Source organism: Arachis ipaensis, chromosome B04 (genome assembly GCF_000816755.2).
Source record: "Arachis ipaensis cultivar K30076 chromosome B04, Araip1.1, whole genome shotgun sequence".
Taxonomy (NCBI): Eukaryota; Viridiplantae; Streptophyta; class Magnoliopsida; order Fabales; family Fabaceae; genus Arachis; species Arachis ipaensis.
Genome location: NC_029788.2, coordinates 83,369,285 through 83,376,823, shown reverse-complemented (window position 1 = coordinate 83,376,823; position 7,539 = coordinate 83,369,285).

The following is a 7,539-nucleotide window of genomic DNA, read 5'->3' as shown; positions in this document are numbered from 1 at the left end:
AAGGCCCGACGAGGTCGATCCCCCAAGTGCCGAACGGATGCTCTGCCGATATGATGTTGAGCTGGTGCGGGGCGGCCTGGTGGATATTGGCGTGCCTTTCACATTTATCGCAGTTTTTTACCAACTGCATGGAGTCCCGGATAACCGTGGGCCAGAAGTAACCTGCCCTGATGATTTTTTGGGCTAGGGTTTTACCTCCGATGTGGTGGCCGCAACAACCTTCATGGATTTCGCGGAGTATGTACTCCGTGTCCCCGGGTTCGACGCATTTGAGCAGGGGTTGCGAGAATCCGCGCTTGTATAGGTGTTCTGCGACAACTGTGTAGTTGGCGGCTTCCCTTTTTATCCGTTTTCCCTCTTTGGGGTCTTCTGGTAGTGTTCCGTCGAGGAGGTACTGCAGGATAGGGTAGGTCCATGATCCTTGGCTGGAGAGTGTCAGATGAGCGTTAGTCGTTGTCGATATGGACGGCGACTTGATGACTTCCTGAATTAGTGATTTGTTGCCGTGTCCTGGTTTGGTACTGGCTAGTTTGGAAAGTAGGTCTGCCCTGGCATTTCGTTCCCTAGGGACGTGTTGTATGGTAACGTGCACGAATCCTTCTTTCAGTTCGTTTACCTTGGCGAGGTATTATTGGAGTAGGGGATCTCACGTCTGGGAGTCTCCGTTAATTTGGGAACTGACTACCTGTGAGTCAGTACTCACTTCCAGGACCTTTGCTCCGACTTCCTTGGCTAGGGCTAGGCCTACCAGGAGGGCTTCATATTCTGCCTGGTTGTTTAAAACTGGGAACTCGTATCGTACTGATTGTTCGATCGTGACCCCGTTTTGACTTTCGAGTATGACTCCGGCGCCTCCAAAGGTGACGTTTGATGAGCCGTCGACATGTAGTTTCCATGATTCAGGGAGTGGAATCTCCCGAGGTCATCTTAGCGATGAAATCGACCATGGCTTGTGCTTTGATTGCATTTCGGGGTTCGAACTTGATCTAGAATTGGGACACTTCGATAGACCACGCTCGCATTCTTCCCGCTAGGTCGGGTTTTTGTAGTACCTGTTTAACCGCTTGGTCCGTTTTGATCGTCACTGGGTGAGCCTGGAAGTATTGTCGCAGGCGCCGGGAGGCTGTGAGGAGTGCGAAAGCTAACTTTTCTAGGCGCGAGTAGCGAGTTTCCGTATTTTGCAAGACTTTACTTATAAAGTATATGGGTTTTTGTTCTTTCTTCTTGTTTTCACGGATAAGTGCCGCTGCGAGTGCTTCTTCCGATATGGAGAGGTATAAGTAGAAGGTCTCCCCCGTTTGGGGTTTGGCGAGAACTGGCGGTTCTGCTAGGACTTTCTTGAAATGTTGGAATGCTTCCTCGCATTCCGTTTCCCATTTGAAGGGGGCTCTTTTTTTCATCAGCCTGAAGAAGGGGATTGCTTTTTGAGCGGATGCTCCGAAAAAGCGGGATAGCGCCGTCAGTCAGCCGGTGAGCTTTTGGATGTCGTTAAGGTTTCTTGGGTTTGTCATCTCAAGGACGACGCGACATTTCTCCGGGTTTGCTTCAACTCCGCGTTGTGTGATCATAAAGCCGAGGAACTTCCCTGCCTCCATCCCGAAGGCGCATTTTGCCGGATTGAGTCGCATTTAGTGCTTTCATAGGGTGTTCATTATGACCTTGAGGTCGCTGATGAGTTGTTTGCCGGATTCTGTCTTGGCGAGCATGTCGTCTATGTAGACTTCTAATTTTGTTCCCGACAGGTTCTAGAATATCTTGTTGACGAGCCGTTGGTACGTGGCTCTGGTGTTCTTTAGGCTGAAGGGCATGACTGTGTAGCAGTATGTCCCGTCGGGGGTGATGAATGCTATTTTTTCCTCGTCGGGTCGGTGCATAGGTATTTGATTATAGCCGGAGTATGCGTCCATGAAGCTGAGGTACCGGTGTCCAAATGTGGCGTCTACCAATCCGTCGATGTTTGGTTGGGGGAAGGCATCTTTTGGATAGGCTTTATTGAGGTCCGTGTAGTCAACGCACATTCGCCATTTCCCGTTGGATTTCTTAACTAGCACGACATTCGCCAGCCACGTTGTGTAAGGTAGTTCCCTGATGAAGTTTGCTTCGAGCAGGGCTTTTACCTGTCTTTTGACCTCGGCTGCTTGGTCTGGGGACATTTTTCGTCTCCTTTGTGCCACAGGTTTGGCTTTGGGATCTACGGCTAGCCGGTGAGACATTAGGTCGGGGTCTATTCCGGGCATGTCGGCTGGTGTGAATGCAAACAGGTCCCTGTTTTATCTCAGGAACTGGGAGAGATCTTCTTTGAGGTCATATGGGAGATTCCTGTTGATGAAGGTGTATTCGTCTTTGGTTTGCCCTACTTGTAGCTTTTCCATGTCGCCTTCTGGTTCTGGCCTGGGTTGGCCGTCTTGCCGGGCGTCCAGGTCGGCTAGGAATATCCCAACTGTGTCGCGAGATTTTTTCCGTAAAGCTAAGCTGGTGTTGTCGCATTCTGCCGTGATTTCCCGGTCTCCGTGGATGGTACCAATGGAGCCATCTTCCGTTGTGAACTTCATAAGGAGGTATTTAGTAAAGATGACGGCGGAGAAGTCATTGATTATTTTTCTTCCGAGGATGACGTTGTAGGCAGTGGAGTCTTTTAGGACCACAAACTCGGATAGAATCGTCTTTCTTTGGTTGCTGGACCCTATGGTAAGGCGGAGGGTGATGGAACCGTCTGGTTTGAGAAAGTTGTCACCGAGTCCCGTGATGCCGTTGCGGTGCGTTTGGAGGTTGTTGTTGTGGAGCCCGAGTTTGTCGAAGGCTCCTCGAAAGAGGATATTGGAGTCTGCACCGGTATCCACCAGTATTCTTCGTACCAGTCTTGTTCCGATTTTTGCCGAGATGATGAAGGGTGCGTCTTCGGCCGAGGTGCCGTGCTGGCAGTCCTTGTAAGGTCCCACATCGGTTGGGGAGGAGAACGAAGCATGCCTTATAAGGGTGTGGATACCTCTCCCTAGCATGACGCGTTTTGACGAGTGAGTGTGGGGGGCTTCGGCTATCATCCCTATCGTCAAAGGCAAAACCATGAGGCCTTGTGTGCCAAAGCGGACAATATCGTGCTAGCGGGTGGTCTGGGCTGTTACAGATGGTATCAGAGCGAGAACCCGGATTGATGTGCCAGCGAGGGCGCTGGACTCCCTTAGGGGGGGTGGATTGTAAGGTCCCACATCGGTTGGGGAGGAGAACGAAGCATGCCTTATAAGGGTGTGGATACCTCTCCCTAGCATGACGCGTTTTGACGAGTGAGTGTGGGGGGCTTCGGCTATCATCCCTATCGTCAAAGGCAAAACCGTGAGGCCTTGTGTGCCAAAGCAGACAATATCGTGCTAGCGGGTGGTCTGGGCTGTTACAGTCCTCGGGTAGGAAGGTTATCGTGTTGTCGGCGGTGTTAGTTGGGGTTTGGTTTTTGACAGCCAGAATTTTGAGGTCCTTTTTTAGTGTTGATTTTGACTTGCCTGATACATCTTTGCCCGTGATAATGTTTACTATTATGGTTGGGTCATTATCCATGCTTTCCCTAGGCGGGTGTTTTTGCGATCTCGGGTTGCGTCCTTCTCTCTCCGGTGACCTTTCTCTTTCTGCTCGTTTTGGTTCTCTGATGATTTTGGCGAACTCTAGTAGCTTGCCGTCTCTGATGGCTTGTTCGAGAGCATCTTTGAGGTCGAAACAGTCCTGTGTTCGGTGCCCGTAACCTCGGTGGTAGTCGCAGTAGAGGGTTTTGTTGCCGCCTGTTCTTTCTTTAAGTTGCCGGGCTTTTGGGATGATACCTCGGTCTGCAATTTGGTGGTATATTTCGGTAATTGGGGCTGTTAGGGGTGTGTAATTAGAGAACTTGCCGATTATGGGTGGTCGGTTTGTGTTTGTTGATTTGGGGTGGTCCCTTTGAATTTCTCTGTGTGGTGGGTTATGCCGGGGTGGGGGTTGTCGTGTTGGGCATTGTTATGCTGCCGCTTGTTGGCCGCGACGACCTGGCTGACATCCTCGTCGTTGATGTAATCCCTAGCGACGTTCTGGATCTCGTGCATTGTCCATACTGGTTTGGTAGTAAGGTGCTTGCGATGGAGTCCGTAAGTCCGTTGACCGTTAAGCATTCGTCATTGAAGCGGTCGAGGTATTTCCTTGTGGACTCGTCTTGTTTCTGTGTGACCCTCAGTAGGCTGATGGGGTGTTTAGCTTTAGTGATTCTGGTTGTAAATTGGGCCATGAAATTTCGCGAGATATCGTGGAAACTGGTTATGGATCCGTTAGGGAGGGCGTTGAACCATTTGATCGCCAGCCCGGCTAGGGTTACCGGAAAAGCTCTGCATCGGACAGTGTCAGCCGCGCCTTCTAAGTTCATCCTGGCCTCGAAGGCCGTTAGGTGTTCCTGAGGATCTTTGGTTCCGTCATACTTCATGTCGGTGGGTTTGTCGAAACCTTTGGGGAGTTTTGCTTTTAAGATTCTTGCCGTGAAGGGGGTGGCTCCCATTATTGTGTGATCGTTCCTTGTACGCTTGGTTTCTCGGTGTCGTTGGTCGTCGTCCGTGTTAACGGGGTCGCGGGAGATACTGCGGTCGTATCTTTTGCTGTGTCGCCGTTCTGGCGATTTGTCACGTCTTTGGTAATGCGAGGTGCTTCTATTGTGTCTTTTGGTGTGTTGTCGTTCTGGTGATCTGCCGTGGCGAGATCTGGATCTAGAGGTCGCGTGACTTCCATATTCGGCCTTGTGCTTTTCCTTGGTGGCGATTCGTCCCTCGAGTTCCTGTACTTAATGGTAGAGTTCTTGGATTATTTGGGCTGACCCGTCCTCTAGGTTCTCGGGATGTCGAGTTTTGGTGATGACGGGGCCGTCTTCTTTGTTATGGATGACGCTTGCTATCCTTTCGTGGGGTATGGCTTCTTGGTGTTCGGGAGTAGGGTTTCGTGTTCTGGAGTCGTCTTGGCGGCTGATGGAGTGCTCTTCAAATCCGTCTGCCATTCCGGCTCGACCAGTGCCGGTTCCCCACAGACGGTGCCAATGTACAGGAAGTCCCTAGTACGGGTTGAGAGATGGATCGGGAACCTGCAGGTCGAGGCGGATGTCGGATCGCTTGACTGGAGCAATGTGGGGAGGTACCTGCAAAGACACTCCGACGCTTAAGTCAGAATGGATCTGAGAGGTATAATGTGTGTGGAATGAATGAATACCTGGAGGGACCTGGGTCCTCTTATTTATAGGTGATAGCGAATATCTTATCTTATCTTATTTGGCTAAGATAAGGGAGACGTTTGAATTCAAAAGTTTGTTAGGAGCTCCAGTGGGTTGGTTTCGGGCCTTCTAGAGGGCTGAATTGGATCAGACCCGAGTAACCGAGTTTGGGATTATTGTGGGATCCATAGGTTGGATCCATAATAGTAAGCATCTTCTTTAATGTGAAGAAGCACTATATTATTGATGTTGTTTCTAAAATGCATGTGCTTTAATATGCTTTTGAACCATGTATATTGTTTTTTTTTTTCTTTTCTTTTTGTCATTTGTGTTCTGAATTTTTTTAGTAGAATGGATAATAGCCCACTTTGGATAGAAAAAAATGTGAAATGTTCAATTTTTACTTATATGAATATGCATATTTTCTTTCTTATCATGCACACTTTTTTTTGGCACTCATTCAAAGCATGTTTGTTCTTTTGGTCATTGTTATCAAGAAACAATCCATACAAAATTTAAAGAATGTGACTAAACTGTAATGATCTTATGTTTTAAACAAATTAATTATATTTAATACAATGACCCTTTTGCAATCTATTACTATTCCTTTGGTAATGAGTATGCTGTTTTCATGCATTCAAAGTTTATGTTCTCCGTTTCTCTTTATTTCTAATATATATATATATATATATATATTCAACTGCTCATTTAAAAAATTTCATAATGAGCCATGACTAGGCTTTTGGCTATATTTTTTATGGTCAATTATTTCAGTTAAATCCAACAAACAACTTAGAAAATTTATAGGATTTTGTTCTAATTTTTTGCAGGAATCTTTATATCTTAAAAATCTAACCAATGCTGATGAATATGTGTTTTTGGAGAAAAAATATTCTAAATTTATAATGAATTTCTGAATTATGAAGGATTACTTCATCTGTTTGCTTCCAATTTTTTACTAAAAGATAAGTGTTCTTTTGTTTTAATGGTATACCCTTTTGGATTTTTTCAACTATAGATTACTAAAAAACATAGAGTTGGCAACTATAATTGAATTCTAAAATAATAAGAATTTTATATGAATTGATTTAAATAATTGAGATTTTAGAATTTAATACTTTAATTTTTATGCTTCTGGGTTTCATATTTTGAAAAGATTGAATAATCTTTTCATTGTCAATACAATCAAATGTCTCTTTTTTTATGTATGTCACTAAACAATCATTTAAAAATTCATCTCCCATACGGTTGCGAAGCCGACTCTTTATGATGTTCATAGCAGAGAAAGTTCTTTCAACTGATGTAGTTGCTACAGGCAAAACTAAAGCTAACTTCAAAAGAAGAAACACTAATGGATAAACAATATTTTTTCGAGTCTCAACCAATTTCTGAGAAAGAGCACCAATCCTATTTAAGTTTGAGAATTGATCATCAGAACGCATATCTAGTATGAAGTTCTCAAATTGACTATCAAGTGCCAAAAGTTGAGTAGAAGAAAATTCTAATGGATAGAATTGAGCTAACTGGATTAACCTCTCCTTGTCAAACGCAAAAAATGAGTGTCTTGGATTCAGACAAGCTATACGGTTAACAAGGACCTTTTTGCAAATATGCACATCTAACTTTGTCTCTGTCATTCGGATGATAAATTGAAATCTTTGGTTGTTGTTCTAGATCTGCTATGAGACTCTCTACTTCGAATTCTAAAAACCTCCTCTTGTTAGAAGAAGTCGATGAATTGTTTTGGGATCCAATCTCCAATGATGAAGTTCTATTGAAATATTTCTCCATTACTAATAGAATAAAATTATAAACCTAAATTAATTCACAATTCTATACAAATTGAGAAGTTCACTATAAAATTATAAATACAAAATTGATCAATTAATAAAATTAATGAAACCTATATCAGTGACTCGTTAAAGATCCATGAAAATAAGAATATAAGAGTATATAGCTTTAATTTATTAGAAACATTTGAAGCTAGCCCTTTTTCTCAGCATATTATAAATACATCAGCATCCCTTCTAACATTCATATCATAATCCCTTGACCCCTCATTCTTCTCATTCATATCATAAGTCCCGAGATCTGTGTTTCTTTATTTTCAAAACAATTCTTCTACTACGGGAAAATGTCAAGCCATGCACCGAAGGAACTGTTGAAGACAGAACCAGATCTAGACACCAAAGGAACGAGAAGACAGAACCAGACGAGGATTGAAGGCTTGAAGCTGTGAAGACTATGGAAGAAGAAGAAGAAGAAGAAGAAGAAGAAGAAGAAGAAGAAGAAGAAGAAGAAGAAGAAGAAGAAGAAGAAGACACCAGACACTA